This window comes from Cyanistes caeruleus, chromosome 4 (assembly GCF_971803275.1).
Source record: "Cyanistes caeruleus chromosome 4, bCyaCae1.hap1.1, whole genome shotgun sequence".
Classification (NCBI taxonomy): Eukaryota; Metazoa; Chordata; class Aves; order Passeriformes; family Paridae; genus Cyanistes; species Cyanistes caeruleus.
The window spans coordinates 21132623-21149594 of NC_141704.1; the positions used below are offsets into that span (position 1 = coordinate 21132623).

Below are 16972 nucleotides of genomic sequence, written 5' to 3' on the forward strand. Positions count from 1 at the left end.
TCCTTTTGGCTAAACTTGAACATCTTGGTTCCGATTTCACTCATGGTTATTTGCTTCAGTAAAAAAAAAGGAAAAATAGCCTGGAGGTAGTGGAACAAACAGGTGTCAGATCAAATGTCTGATCAGTCAAATCCTTTCCTTTTTTGTATGGTTTTTCTGGGTCTGGGAAATGCCTGTTTAGAGTGACAGGTCCTGAGTTCAAGCTAGAAACAAATACCTGAATCTTTGAAAGGACCCTCAGGAGAGCACCAGTAGCCAGCAGAGCTCCCTCATTCCCAGGGAGTCAGGACTGCCAGGATTGCAGCTCCCCATTTCAGAGAGCAGCTGACAAGGTTTCTCATACTCTCCATCCAAATCATTTCCCTTTCCCATCCACATTAAGAGTTACATTGTCAGTCCTGCTCAAAAAGGGCTTCCTCCTCCCAGTGGATGCACAGGCTGCAAACTGCTCAGCCGCTGCTCAGCCACAGCAGGTTTCTGTGGCACTGGTTTTGCCCTTGGTGCTAGAGATCACTTCTCAGTGAGTAGAGAGTGGAAGGTGCAGGAATGCCCAGGGGAGCAGAGATGGGGGCTATGGTCACTTGCTTCCCAGGAAAGTCCTAGCCCTAGGATGCCAAGCAGGCTGAGTCAGGTGTCTGAATGACCCCAAGCAGGGAACTGAAGGTAGGTTGTTATTTCCCTATGGAAGCTACTAGTCTCTAACCTGTAATTCAAAAGATGAGCGTGTAAGCCCTCATTTTTGGAGCCACTATTTCTTCCTTTGTTTTCCTGAAATTCCCACATCCCTGATACACGAAAGAAAAAAAAAAAAAAAAAAAGCTCACTGGTCTGGAAATGGTCATCTTCTGGCCAAGAACTATAACCGTTAGAATATAATTGAAAAATTGTCTGCTACTACCACAGTATCATCAACTTCCATTGGTTTAGATGAGTCATTTAATGCACTGCTACCTGTCAGCTTCAGAGCAACTTAAATCTCTTGTCCCTTCAATAATTAATTCTCTTTGCTGCTTCATTTCTTCAGCCATCCATTAAAGCTGCCTCAACATTCACACTGCATGCTTCTCACTCATCTCTCAAATACCTGTTGTTGCCTTCTGTTAGTTACAGCTATGAATTTCTATACTGCAGCAAATTTGAATAGTTCACTTGATATCTCATTGTTAAACACTTGAGTTGCAGCTCATCAGTTTAATTTTTATGCTGCTACAGCAGGACTGCTGAGTTTTCAATGGCAGTAACAGTAGCATCCTTAGAAGATTTTCAGAGATGGTTACTGCTAATGGTACTCAAACTTCATCAGTTTTGCAATGAAGTGAGTATATTTCTTTTGAATTGACAAAGCACATGAAACTTTCTCTTATTAAAGCACATGTCAGCAGACGTGGTTAAAACCTCTCACTCTAATTCTGACTAAGGTGCTGTGGTATTCAAAAAGCCCTTGTGCATTAATGTGGTCTGATCCTAGGGAAAGAGAAGAACATGTTACTCCTCCCTTCACATTTTACTACTATTTTTATGTCAGACTTCTTTTCCTTAATTCTTTTTTCAATGATGACAAAACATCTTAGGCACAAAAAATCAACAGCATAATCACTGCAAGTAGGAGCATCTCCCAGTAGCCCTCAAAGATCCTTGATTACTTGTTGAGAGGTTCTCTATTTTCAACTTTTTGTAGCCTCAGGAAAAAGAGAACAAAAACCACATGTAGAATGAAAAAAAAAAGACTTTACTGCAGGTGTATTCTGTTCTCTCACAATTGTTCTCCGTTATGATCTGACTAGTAAGAAATGCCTCTACCCAAATTAAGCTGCAAAGGAGACCATATGGTGAAGTCAATCATATGGAATTTATTTAACAATAAAATGTGATGGGGAGAGAGAAAGAGAAATAGAAAGGGGTGGGGGTGGGGTGGGGAAAGAGAGGCATCAAGCAAAACATAGTCAGAACCTGTGGATCCAGCAGTGTCTCATTGGTCCTTCTTCATCCTCGGCTTCTTTGTGGTGGGGATCCTGAGGACATTTAACACTTTCTGCTATTTATAGATTTGTAGCAAACAAAGGAATTAGTGCTCATTGGTTACACAGTTCTCTTAATATATTGGCTAATTTTTTCCCTCTCTTCTAATGCTAAACAGTCCCATGTTCAGTGTATCTTTTCTTTTGAGTTGGTGGGTTGTGAGTCAGTGGGTTTCTGGAGTTGGTGGGTTGTGAGTTGGTGGTCACAGTCTCCCCCCCACCAGAATTACCTTTCACTCAATCTGGGCTAATTTCAAAATTTCAGCACAGTTGCTGAGTTGGGTTTCCTTGTGTTCCATAAATTCTGCCATTATCAGTGATACATTCCTCTCCCTCAGCTTTGTTAACCTCCCCCTTGGTCTGAGATAACACCTGGAAAACAGTGCCACCTTTACCTTCTCTCAAGCTCCTGTCATGGTGCTTAACTTACAGTCCATGTTTCAGGTATGCATGGAGGGTACTCATGGGGGCTTCAGTGGTCTTTGGTATTCACAGGCACCATCTCTCCCATAAATTGGGACACTGATATGTGTACCAACAGTTGCTTCTTTACACGGTTTGCCACAGTGGGAATTTTTGTCTGGATGTGTTACCAGGAGATGCTAGGCAGACCTCATCACCAGAGCCAGCACCATCCTGCCACTCCATTCTGTGCTTATCCCATGGCAAAGTCCTTCTGCATCCTAAACCGTGTTTGAGACAGGTAACTGTGGTCCTTAAGTGCTTGCACTCTCCTGGCTTGAACATTACCTTTAAGCAAACTAGAACAGGCTCCCTTAACATCTCAATCTAAAGCAAATCCTGTTTTCTGAGGCTGCTCCCATAGAGGCTGGGAGGTCTTTGTTGGAGAATTTTATAAACATGCCTCACAAGTATCTGCTGGAGACAGTTGTTACTTAACCCAGAAAATTGCTGGAGAATGAGGTCTGTTTGAAGATCTTTCTTCAGACCCCAGATCTAGAGAAGAGGATACTACAGTGATATTCCATCATAGCAGTTTAAGACAAGAGTGCTGTGTCTAGTCTTCCCTTACACTGTCTAGATATTGAGATGTCAGATACAGAAATATTCTGGTAACAGGAGACAAAAAAAGAGCTGCTTCTTCACTTGTTATGATTATATGTGGCAGGGGAAATCAGCAAGAAAAACTAGGAATTTGGGTGTCTCAGTTATACAGAACCACCCATGAGTGACACAACATGTCACAGCAGAAATATGATAGACATATTTCTGAAAAGGCAATGCAGCATTCATAATTTTGTGTGTGTTTGTGTGGGGTAAGCAGCTTCCTTAGAAAAGAAAGCACTGAGGAACATGCTAATGAAATGACATTACCATTCCTAAAAGTCTTGCCTCTCTGAGCTGGGTTGTCTGACTTGACAGTGACTCTCTATAGTAACAAATTACTGTAGACAGTGCACAGTTGGTACCAAAATTTATCACCAAATATAATTTTAGAAATTTGCTGTGAAGCACATAAGTAAAAAAGCACTAGTGTTCTGAAAAATATGAATTCAAATATAGAAAAATATGAATTCAAATATACTCAGTAAAACTTTCAGCTGGAACACTTTGTTACATGAAGGTACAATATATTTACCCTGTGGCTATTCTGTGAATACACAATTAACATAATAGAATTCTTATATTAATAGGCATAGATAATTTTCTCAATTGTTGTCTACTTGCTCTGATAATCTACCAAGCTATTAGTCCATGTCAGTCTGATATGCTAGGCATTCCAGAACAAGTGGACAGAAATACATCAAAAAGTGGTAATCAGAAACAACAATGTGTTAGATTGAAAACGTAGTCACTTATTTAACATGCTGGTCCATAAAATACTAGCAAGGCTTCCCTTATTTTATCCATGATGCTGTTTCAAGGAAGTGCTGTAGGAGATGTTAGCATTCAGACTTTTAAACACTTCTCGCTGCAGGCAAGGTTCTGCTGCTTCTCCTTCGTGCTGACAGCCATGGCCCCTCCCTTCTCCTTCACTTTGTGAATACCAATCATTTAGATGCAAGAAAAAGATCTTTAGCAGCATATATGGCTGAGATCAAGAGGCATTTTGCTCAGAAGGGGCTAGACCTTATATCTGACGTCTCACAAGCCATTTCAGTGTGTTTTCACTGTAAGAAGCAGGTACAGGGTGAAGGAGTTGCTGCTATTGGAGCCTTTGCAGTTCCAGCAGGGCACACGGAACAGCCTTTTACACCTGTGCTGCAGTGCTCACCAGCATCACCTCCTCTGATTTCCCCTGCATTCCTTCCTCCCCTGTCCCTGGTGACTAACAATTGCTATCATCCTTACCAGCAGACACACGGAGAGAAAAAACACTTCTGTCACTTGCAGAGATAAAAAACAGCCCCAGCAGAGTAAGATTTCACGGAAACAATAAAAGGGAACCTCCTCTTTCTTTGCCCTGTTGCAATACATTTCGTTTCTGCTTGAGAGCTTCCAAGGGAAACAGGTATCAGCATTTCATAGTGATCAAAACAATAGATAATTTCCTTAATTCTCTACCTAGGAACTTTTCAAGAAAATGATATAAAAAATCAGCAAATAACCCTATTCTATTTCACCAGTTTCTAGAAAATAGAAAAACTCTAGAATTAAATTTGAGGGAATCATCAATTACAATCGTCACTACCTGGACAGTTCCTCAAGAAGTTCAGTATTGTTTAGTTTTCCCCAGGATTCTTAAATAAATAATATATCTAATCCATAATATTTCCTTTTAGCAGACAGAGGAAATGGCTGGTGTTTCTAAAGCAGTTCTCCAGAAGTCTTGCTCACTGCTCATTTAAAGGAACTGCATGCAAGAACCATGTGCTTGGAAGCGCATGCAGGTCCAAACAGCATCAGAACATTGTGCGCCTGATTCTTTGTAGGTGTTTTGTGTCAACCCACGGGCCTAGAAGTATCAAGAAAATTAGAAGACCAGAAATAGTCATTCTCTTGTAAATAAGGAGAAAACAGTGGCCAGTTGAAGAACTTATTAAACAAGCTCTCTCAGAGACAGCTACTGAGCTTGTATTTCCCAAAATCTTACATGTAAGAGCATCCTTCCTCTTCCAGCTGTCTGAAAAATAGGAGGTAACTGGCTCTGCTGGGTAATTATGTGTCAGAATAAAGGAATCTGATATGTGACACCCTTCAAGGCTCTTTCCCTTTCCCATACTGTAAATACCAAATCTCTAGGTGAGATCATTACTGAACACAGGACAGAGTATTACCAATCATGCTGATGATGCAAGATCTTTTCCTGGCTTTGTAGCTGCAGGGCCTGATCCATGGGAAATTTTGAAAGACAGGTAACTGAACGCATCAGAAGTTATTAGTGCCCTGTGTTCTACTTGCTCTGATAATCTGTGGAGCTCAGATGCCTCAAGAGGGTACTCAGGAGTCTCCAGCCTATTGCCACACTGCACACACTGACAGAGCCTTTTTTATTATTTTATTCAGTTACATCATTCCAAGACCCCATCATAGGGCTCTCAACAGGGCAGCTGACATCATTGCAGCTGTACATTATCTCAGTGTGATGGGCTATTGTGACACATTAGGCCCACCAGCAACTTTTTTTTATTTTTTTTTTTCATCAGCTGCTGCTTATTATTCCTAAATCTTTCATCAGGCTACGCCTCAGCTATATTTAAGAGATATTCACTGAGCTCTAAAGTGGTGTGACTCTGTGCTCATACACCACCCACTGCTGAAAGTTTCTACCACTGAAATGAAGTCAGCTGGATAGCTTAATTCTGTTATGACAGCCCTCCAGAATAAAATTCCTTCTACATCACATCTGTTCCCATTACCCATTCCCAGTGTTATGAATTTAGACTGAAAATATGCCTCTACTTTCTTGGTTTTAACATTAACATACAACACAAAATAGAAAGTGTGACATATACTTTAATAAGTGTATGACAGAGCATGTGTTTGTGTGAAACAGTGCATGTGCATATGTGTAGTTACAACATACAGGTTATAAAAATGTAATTAATATTAAATTGGAATACACAATATGTAAAGAAAGCATTTCAGGATATCAGTGTTTTGCATTTTTGTATTTCCATAATGATTTTATAATTATAAATTAATATAAATAAATACATTTTATTATTAAAAATATGTGTAAATTTTCTATTTGCCTCTTCTGTGTGCACAATTGCATTCCAAATACCATTCAAGACTACAGACTCTTGTACTCTACAGATGTCACAGAACATGCAAATATTTTATTGCACAATGTGCATACTGTAACTTGTGCCCCATAGGGTATTTCCTCATTAATAATATAAGGGCTTGATGAAGATGTTTAGATTTCATTTGATTTAATTTATTTTTGATAGCATAGCAGGAAACCTAGTGTGCAGGGGATAACCTTGATGGATTTGCTATGACAGATTTGGTGCTTATAAAATCTTCTACCCCACAGAAATCTGTTTTTCCTGCAATGATGGCTCATGGGAAACTCGGATCACTTCCATCAGCAACGACGCACTGGTAACATTACTGTATTCAGATGTGGAGAACTCAGCTTAAGATTTCTACACTGAACACAGAAAAAGGAGGGTGTTTACTTGGATGGACTCAGAGCAGCTGCTGTGCATTACTTTCCAGCACAAAGATACCTGCAATATTTATATATTTTTTCCTTCAATTTTTCCAGCCTTCCTTCAGAGTTGCTCAGTCAACTCCCTGTATTTTTCAGGGAATAAAGCTACTCTCATCACCAAGAACACTCCAGGGCCTTCTGACAAGAAACCCCTTCCCCCACACATGGCCTCTGAGTCTCACATCTGTCTGTCTGAAGTCATTAATCCAAAGACTTCTATGGAGGCGGGAATCTCACGCTAACAAGCTGGCAGCTTGGGCTGTGCTCTGTTTTCTGGCTCTGGCTAAAGCCTTCCTTGCAAGAGGTTAGAAAGAGCAGCCCTTCATTTTAAGCAATGTTCCAGTGAGTGACTCGAGCTGAATGATGAGTGCTTTTCAGACAGGCTCAGCCTGAAAACAGAAGGATCTTTACAAACATAATAGCTCAGCCCTTTCCTATTTAAAATATTAACTAAACATGTTTTGAAAATTCTTCACATAAATCACTGCTGCTGCTCCTTACCTTTATAGGGGATGTGGCAGAAACCTTAGCTCACAGCAACACACAATTCAGCCAGGCTCATATATGATACATGTGTGCCACATGAAATGCATGTGTTTCACTCTACAGGAAGCTAACATTTTGCCAGCACCCAGATGAAATACAGTTTTACAGTGGATGCTAAGGGGAAAAAAAAAGGCATTATCAAGAGATAATATTCATTTCACAATTAGACTTTAATAACCCTTAACTTTCATTCTGGAATGAAAGGTAGAGAGAAAAATGATTGCCATTAGCTTTCTTTCAAACCACAGTCATTTGAAAGGGTATTCAAGATTATTTAATTTGGAAATTTGAATTACTATTTTTTAAAACAATTGCAATAACCTCTTCCAGCCAGTAATATATTTTTCTTCCAGAAAACATATGGCTTTCTCTACTGTTCAGGCTTCCACGGAATTAAGTTCTTTGGGAGGTCAATAACATATTTCTAAAGCTCTTTACAGTGATCAGACTGGATCCTTGACCTTTTTTCTCTGGTCTCCTTGTGCTATGAACTACATATATTAAAAAGCAGCTAAAACAAGGCAAGTGAGTTTTCCCTGATTTAAGAAAGTTGCTGATTGCCAAACATCATCTAGCATGGCTCTGTGACACCTCTCAGGAGGAAAGAGGGCTGCAGATGACAGTCCAGGGCACTATTTCTGTGAGCATCCCTGAACCTCAAAGCATTTTTAGAAGCTTTAGAGTCAAAGTAGCTAAAAGGAAATTTACTTTAACTCTCTGTATCTTTGCTGGCCTGGTGAGCAAAGAACAGCCACAGCCAAAAATGTGTCACACTGTACAAGTAATTTACTTACCACTGAAGTGAAGACATTTCTGCTACGGGAAATGACCATGCTCTCAGTGTCAAGATATTTTCAGTCTTGTAAAAAGTATCCCAGAATTTATTACTGAGCACAAATAACAAGTGCCTTCTAATGATATTTTACTTGACAGACACATTCTGGTACCAAAGGTCATTTCTTAAATTAGGGTATTCACTGATGTTTTTAAGAGAAGAATATACTAATGCATGCAGTAAACTGAGGTTTACACCTATACAAAGAGAAGTGCTGATGCTATTTCTGTAGAAAAAGCACAGCCTAATTTAACATCACCACAGGCAGCTTTTACCAACACCCTCAGATGCCTTCTGTGGTCCTGGACATCTGTGATTCAAAAGACCAGTGACAGAAGAGCTGGCATCCCTGACTGCTTCTTCTCCTTAATGACCTGCTGACATTACCAGTGACTTTATACTATGTCCTCATTAACAGATGCTGGCAAATTGGAACAATGCTATAGAAGGCAAGGATTTCAGCCTTTGAAACAAATATAGATTTTTTTTCTTTAATACAGTATATCTACAAGAAGTTGCAGAAATGTTTCTCACAAGGTCATAACAAAAATGCACAAAAAGTAACCCACCAGCTGCTGAGATGCAGTTAGCTGATCTTCTTATTCCCTGTCATCCTTCAGAAGCTATCAATTCATCATGGAATACAGAAGGGGGAGAGAGGAAAAAGAAAAAAAAATAGGAAAAAAACCCCAAAGCAAATCAAAACAGAGAAGAGAACCCTAAGCCAAAATACGACATTTGACAAATAAGAGTGTGATAAAAATTAATTGTCTACAACTTGGATCTGACCTTAATAGCGAACAAATAAGTCATGAAAGGGAGAACGTGTATGACATTTATCATAGTTTTAAATAACTCTTCTCCCTAGGGTGCTGTGATTACTTATGCAGACAATACATACAGTGGCCTACTCTTCAGGAAAAAGATGAACTGTAGAAGAGCTGTTGTATGAGCAACAGAAAAACATATAATCTTGTGCTTAACTTGAATATATGAATATTCCCAAAACTGGGGAATCTCCAAATTCCTGCAGGATGACTTGGGCAATGAAAAGGAAATATATTCTTACAGTTACAATAGACCTCTGTCAAAGTGTTCAATGGCTCTCAGGATAAAGCCAAGAACAAGTTAATGATACCAAAGGGGATTGTTAAAATATATAAAATTTATGCAAACATGGTTCAAATGTAGGGCTACTTTGGTGGGAGAGAGGTAGGCAAAACTCACGTTTCCCACATGTATTTCTTATTTGTTCTCATTGAAAGCAGGTTTGACTGAAAACAAGTTTCATGGTTTAGTCACAGTTGGCAACACAGCTCCTCACTCTCTCCCAAGCCTCCTTCCCTGGTGGGATGGGAAAGTGGATCACAAAAAGGTGCAGCCTAGGGGTTGAGACAAGAGCATTTTACTAATTAAAATAAAGTAAAATATGATAATAGTTACATAAGTAATAATAATGATATAAAACCAAGAGAGGAATAAAACCCAAGAGAAACAAGTGATACACAAGACAACTGCTCACCATCCACTGACGAATGCCCAGACCATCCTCAAGCAGCTCCCAGGAAACTTCTCCCAGTTTCTACACAGGGGTGATGTTCTATGGTACCAAACATGTTCAGGTCACCTGTCCTGGCCATGCTCCCTCCCAGCTTCCTGTGCAGCTCCTCAACACCAGAGCAGGAGCCAACTGAAAGGTCCTTGACTCAGGGTAAGCAGTAATATGCAACAATTAAAACATCAAAGTGTTAAAACAACGTTCTTCTACTAAATCCAAAACACAGCACCACACCAGCTTCTAGAAAGAAAATTAACTCTATCCTAGCCAAAATCAGGACAAGAAAAAAATTGCTATGGATAGCACAAAAGTAAGAAAATCAGTTGTATCCAGTCAATTAGCCCATGTTAAATGCATTCCTGAGTGCACAATGAAAAGAGTAAGCCCTCAAAAACTATCTGTGAAAAGTCATATGGAATAGGAAATATAGCCTCAAACATCAATAAAGGGAAGAAGTGTGCTTTATTAAACAAGGAGTTTAATTTCAATCATATTCTGTAATGAGAAAGAAAAGAACATTTGCTGAGGGGAAAAAGAAAATAAACAGAAAAAAGAAACAAAACTCATGACTCCAAAATACTCTTCTAAACATTCAAAGGATAATGGTACAATGAGCAATAAGCAGCATGGGTTCATAAGGAACACGTTGTGCCAAGGAAACGTGATTGCTTTTTTGATAGAACTGCAAAAATCCTGGATGAGAGATACACAGCATGATTTTAATAAAGGATTCAATACAGTGTCTTACTAAATCTCCCAAAATGAATCCAAATTGCTTTGGACGTAAGCACTGTCATGTAAATTGAAAACAGGCTGAAGGATCACAAACACTGGCTGATGAGAAATGGCAGCAGATTGCACTAAGTTGTGGGCAAGTAGGCAGTGGGTCTCCTGCAAGGTATGAAGTGGTTTCTTATTTTAATAACTTCATTAATGAGCTCAAAGAAAAGGTAAACAATATGTGAGTTACCTTGACAGATGAAACAAACAACTGAGAGTAATGTGAAAATGGCAGGAAATAAAAACCTAAAGTCTAAATTAAAAAAAGAAAAAGAAAAGTAAAGTACCAAGCTACTGCATTGAAGAAGGGAAAGCCCACAGCAGAAAAAAAACAAGCATCTTCTACACTCAAAGCAATGGCCTAGACTTAGCCTAGCAATGAAGGGGTAATTAATATATGCTATTTATGATACAAATGTCTGTTTGGAGTGCACTTCATTGGACTCACAAGTTAATGCATGTCCAAACCACATATTTAGTAGTTTAATGTGGCACAGGAGAAAAATCACCTGCCTGACAAAAAAATGTAAGGTTTTGTTAACTATTAAATACATTTTATCATATCAAAGTACAGAAAAATCTTGAAATGCACATGTAAGGGAGACACAGGGACCATAATACCAGGAGATAATAACAGGGACTATGGACAAATAATCTAAAGATGTCTGCTCCATGATTCCAAGGGACGAAGCAGCACCTATACTACAGTCTCTCCCTTTTCCATTCTATTCTGTAAGTTGTTCTTCTTTTCCTCACATTCTCTCAAGAGAATACCTTCTTCCTTACTCATGACTTTTTTTTTATCTGCTAGCCTTCTTGACTTCTCTCCCTCTTTGTCTTTCAGAGTCTTTCTCAGCTCCCCTTCCTCTTATTTTTTAAATTTCTCTTTACAGCTGCACAAGGCTGCTTAAAACTAGCTACTGAGATGCCACTCAACTACCTCTGCCACTCTGAGACACATGTGATCACCCACTCTTGGCTGGACTGCAGGCTGGATGAGAGGAGGTGCTGCTGTGCTGGGCAATCTTGGCCATCCCAAGGACAGCAGTGCTGCCAAAACCTTTTGAAAATCTTTGGAATTTGTCACAATGGCTGCAACTAGAAATGGTGGAGCTCCCATTCTTCCATCAGTTTCTCCACAACAGCCGTGAAACCTTTATTATGGCCTCAAAGATCTTCCACAGTTCATAGAGCATAACTGAGAAGTTACCACAGTTCAGATCTTAATTTCCCTGTAACTTCGGGTTTGCATTAAATAACAAACTAGGGTAAGCAGTGACTCACAGGAGCAGTGGTTGTGCTGAGTATCTTTATCACAGTGGCAGTCTGACTTGAAACTTTGAACACCAGTTTGTGCTTTTTAGGGTTTATGGCTCCAAATTGGTTGAAACAGTCAAACTCTAGTAAATACAGAAAAAAATATTTTGTATAAAGCAGCTAGTAAAATTAAACAAAACTCCAGGCAAACAATCAAATTAACAAATATCTAAGAATTCTCTGAAACACAATGATCAAAAGAATTTCACCACAGTGGATGCTTAAAGAAAAATCTCTCAGGCTGAACATGACCCAACACTTTCAAAGTCTGTAAAGGTTTAAACTGTGTCTATATGACTCTTGTTGCCTTTTGACATTTCTTACCAATTACAGAGTGAAAAACGCAGATAAGCTTTTAAGAAAGAAAGGTTTCATTATTTTTTTCACTGATCTAAATTTCATTGCCAGGCAAAGAAGAAAAAAAGAAGTCTTTGCATCTCACCTTTAGTATTGAGATCTTTACTGTCTGAGCACTTTCTGTACAGAAACTTGTGAAGATGATCAGAAGAATATGATGCTAACAGAAGAGACTGAAATAGAATGAATTGTTGAATTTTTGTGGATGCACATCACACATTGGCTTCACCCTCATTTCTTAAACTATGTTCTAACAAGGATAGATAATAGTTACTTTCCCACAGTTCTACATCATATAAATATAACTTATTCTTCAAGTCATTCACCATGAAAAATTAATGACTTCTCAATCCCATGATCACTGTTGGCAGTCAATACATCACTCGGCTTTTTGGATAAAAAAAGGACAGAAAAGCAGCAATGCGAGTATCAACCACGTCACAGTTTTCCATGTAACATATATACTTGCTTTTTTATTACTAATTGTAATTGAAGAGTTGCTGAAACTTCTCTTTTAAATCAAGGATAACTTATCAAGCAAATCCATTTGGACTGTGTGACATGAGCACTGACATATATTCTTTAAAACAGAATTCAAACTTCTGCAAGTTGAAAAGGTTAAAGGGAAAAGCATTATCATTTAAAATGTGAAACTAGACAGAAAGAGCAATCTATACTCAGGAGCTAGCAGGTTTCCTACTAGATGTCAATAAATGCACAAAATACTAATTAAAAGAAACTTACAATATTATCATTAAATTTAAAATTATTTTAAATTTCAATTGCAAATTTTTCAGCATTTGTTTATTGTTATGGAGCCTGGCCCAACCACATAGGAAACTGAATTCAACAAAAAAAATTCCTCTGGTTGATTAAACTATGTTTATCTGTCTGAAATAAAAAGCCCAATGATACCAGATTACAGTAATCATGTTCTCTTCAAATTCAGATTACTATAACAGAATACATAACAAAATCTAGTGAGGTGTAAAAAGACAGCATAAACAAATCTACCTCTTTCAAAAACAAAAAAGTTGTCCTATTAAATCTGCCTAATGGAGAAAGAAGAAATGAGTGTAAAGTCGCTAAGCACACTGTAGTTCAAAACCAAAAAGACAGAAGTTGTTTAGGGAAATACACTCTTTCTTCTTCAGTGATGAACTGCTGAGCACTGCTAACAGTATTCTGGGCTGCACCCAAAGTGTGGCCAGCAGCTTGAGGGAGTGGATTCTGCCCCTCTGCTCTGCCCTGGTGAGGCCCTACCTGGAGTGCTGTGTTCAGCTCTGGGGACACCAACATAACAAGAATATTGGCCTGTTAGGACTAGTCCAGAAGTGGGCCACAAAGATAATTAGAGAGCTGCAGGCCCTCTCCTACCAAGACAGGCTGGAGAAGAAAAGGCTCTGGGTAGACCTTAAAGCAGCCTTGCAGTACCTAAAGAGAGCTGGAGAGAGACATTTCACAAGGGCATGCAGTGATAGAAAAGGGAGAATGGCTTCAAAAAGAGTAGTTTTAGATTTGATCTCAGGAAGAAATTCTTTACTGAGAGGGTGGTGAGGAACAAGTTCCCCAGAGAAGTTGTGGATGCCCTGTCCCTGGAAGTGTTCAAGGCCAGGTTGCATGGGGCTCTGAGCATCCTGGTCTATGGAAGGTACACGGCAGGAGGGCTGGAACCAGATGATCTTGAAGGCCCCTTCCCACACAAACCATTCTGTGTTTCTACGAACCCTGAGGAGAGGCAAAAAGAACAGCAATAATCCCTTCTCACTGAAACAGAATAACATGTTCAGTATTACTTATTCAGGTAATGAATACTGGAGATGTCAGAAAATCCAGCAGTGCAGGCATTGAAAGCCTATTGATTTTTTTATCATAGATGAAATATCGTAGAACACCAACAGAACAGAATAAATGTATTTGGAAACCTTTCAATTTTTATTTTTTTTTTTTTCATGTAGGAACATGCTTATTGGTGTTCCTTTTATAGATTTTGGCTGCAAAAACATCTATGAATTTCAGTTCCCCCATATAACAGAGAAAAATGTTTTGGGTTGGGTTCTTTTTTTTTCTTTAAGCATGTTATAAATATAAAAGTCTGCTTGTGCTTTTCAAGATTGTTTCTAGGCTGATGCATGAATTCGTAGAAAGACTGTCAAAACATGTACAACTTCTTCAGCAGAGTTGTGAAAGCCTGAGTGAACTGTAGGCTGTATCAGAAAGTAATGGAGTAGGAGCTTTATCCTAAAGAAATATCGTAAGAAGTAACAGAATTATTTGAAAACATGGGACAAATGCATCATCAGCCTCAAAATACCCCACAATGAACTCCTTCCCTAAAAAAACTCAAACAAACAAAACCTCAGAAATTACATGGACTGCAGCAAAATTTTAAATAAATATTTTGGACCAAAGATATTTGAAAAATGTAATTTTCAGACACTAACTTTCAGTATTTAACAGAGCAGCAATAGTAAACATGACAAATCAACTGTTTTAAAGACCTTCTTAGCTTGGCTGAATACAATTGACAAAATCCAAATTTTCTGTACTTGCTATTCTTTGCAACAAACAAAATACTGAACCAAAAAAAATGTGAAAAAGATAATAGTGTATAAGACTTTTCTTTGTCTTCAGACATATTTTTTCTCCATTACAAAGCATGTGATAGGCTGACACTGGAAAACCTATGCATACCTCAGTTCTTATCTCACCGTTACAGGATCAGTGATGTCAACCAAACATTGCTTAACCTTCTTCTTGATGATCCATATTTTTGCAGAAGTATGTAGAAGGGCAGTATGTCTGCTGGCTCCTGTCTGCTTCTTTCACATAAAAGCCAGCAGCAATAATCCCCAGTACCCTTTAAGAACAAGCAGTGAATTTATCATATCTACTTGTAATGCCCTTTGGGACTCTTCAGGAAAGAGGCACTGTAAATGTAAGCTCATTATCATCATTAACTCCTTTTATACACCAGCTGAGCTCAGAAGGAACAAATGGAAATAAAATGTAAGGGGAAAAAAGGTTAAATACATTTGCCATTCTCTTCTTTTCCTGGTAGATTTTAGCACTTCCCAGTTACTTTTTAACATTCATAAATACCTTTATTAGACTAGACTTATTATTTATTAGGAATTCTTAAAATTACCTTGGTCACTTTTTTTCATGAGATTATATTTACATTGCTGAGGAAGAAGAAGGAAACGGCTTGACTTGTATTTAGGGATCGGGAACACAGCAGTGCCTAAATTACTGCACACTCCCATAAGCTTAGAAACACTACCGTTTCCACAGTTACACCTCACCTAAATGAGAACGGTTTGATGAAAGGAAGAACTCTCTGTTTATCCTGTTTGTGTTTTCTGGGTAACTGTCACGGACATTCTTCAAAGGAAAAATAGCACAATACCTCAAACTGCTTCGTGGGAAAAACATTAAACTTTTAAACTAGTTGGGCATACTTTACACAAAAGCGCCACAAAATGGCAACTGGCACGGGCGATGGAGAATCCTTAAGCGCACTTACAGACTTACTGCATCAAAATTCGGCAAGCTGTCACCTGAACGAAATAAAAATCAGAGAAACAAGAAGAAAGAACTATGAAGTTTATCCGACAGTACAAATGCAAGAAAAAAAAAAACATACACAAATGCCCACAGCAGGAAAGAAACCTGTGGAGACGCTTCTGATGCTATTCTGATGATGTATGAACACCACCTCCTTCGCTCAGCCTGCTGCTTCGCTTTGCGCTCTGCCAGGGGAACACGCTCCCCTTTTCCCCCCGTCCGCGGCCTCTGCCCCCGCAACAAGGCGCCCTCACGGCCCCTCTGCCGCCCACAGCTTCCCGCACCGCCTGCCAGCCACCCTCCGCTCCCACCGCCCGCCGTTCGCGCCGGGGCGACACTCCTGGGGCCAGGGCAGGGCGCTTTGCTCTCCTGTGGCTTCCCTCGCTCCCGCTGGCACCCGCGGCCCCGGCAGGGCAGCCAGACGCTGAGACCGGGGCGCGCCGGTGGGCTGCGGGCAGCGGGGATACGCCAGCAAGCGCCACAGCCCTGCAAGGAGAGCTCGGGGGCTGGCGGGGAGCGCAGTGCTGGGCCCGGCCCGGCTCGGTTCGGCTCCTCACCCGCGCCCGGTTCGGCTCCTCACCCGCCCCTCGCCCCGGCCGCCCCGGCGGGCGGTGCCTCGGCCCCGCGGCTCCGCCGGGCGGCGCTTGCGCACTGCGGCCGCCGCCCGCCCGCCCGCCTCTCCGGCGCGCCCCGAGAGCCGCGGCGGAGCCGGTCCGAGCCCGGCGAGCCGCACCGGGCTGAGCGGGGCCGGAGCCGCGGGGAGGCGGCAGCAGGAGCAGAGCCCACCGTACCGCGGCCCCTGCCTGCACGGGCGGCCGTGGCTGCCGCCCCGCTTCACCTGGTGCCCGCAAGACTCGGGAAGCGAGAGCAGCCCCGAGGGGTCGGTCCCGGTGCTTGCCCGTCCGGCGCCGGCAGCGTCCTTTGTTGCCCCGGCCGCGCTCGCCGTCCCCTGCCCGCGTGCGAGTGCTTGGGGGTGCAGTGATCGATCCCGGCAAGAGTTTTGCAAAGCTCTGCAACACCTTGAGCTGCGCGCAACAACCTGTGTTCTCCGAGGTGCTGGAGATGAGGAGTTAGCGTTCGCGACCGCCCGGCGAGGGGAGGTGTTTTCCTCCAGGGACCTTTCCTGACCCGTAGAGCCACCGCCTGCCCGCGGCGGCCAGAGGACGCAAATGGGCAGCACGAGAGCGGTGCGGCTGCTGGCGAGGAGGCAGCGGTCCCGGGAAAGGGCGGAGCGCCGGGGGGGGTTTCTCCCGGCGCTGCACTCGCTACATTAACTCGGAGCGTCGGAGATAGCGACACAACTTTCCGGGTCTGCTCCGGGCGTCGGCGACAAGAGGCTGCTCGCCGCTCCGCTCGTCGCGCCCCCGGCG

At 41.3% G+C, this 16972-nt stretch overlaps 1 long non-coding RNA gene across 13 annotated transcripts; it reads right to left on the reverse strand.

The window, feature by feature from the left end:
- Positions 1 to 1830: 1830 nt before the first annotated feature.
- Positions 1831 to 16847, reverse strand: LOC111922972 (uncharacterized). 13 transcript variants are annotated; one of them, XR_015286231.1, is made up of 4 exons: positions 16160 to 16226; positions 12121 to 15595; positions 11646 to 11761; positions 2156 to 9723 (listed from the first exon to the last, which is right to left on the reverse strand). It is a non-coding gene; the product is annotated as an uncharacterized LOC111922972 (long non-coding RNA). The 13 variants fall into 13 exon arrangements; XR_015286227.1 differs by having other exon boundaries at positions 2156 to 10472; XR_015286221.1 differs by having other exon boundaries at positions 2156 to 9405; positions 9546 to 11761.
- Positions 16848 to 16972: the final 125 nt, after the last annotated feature.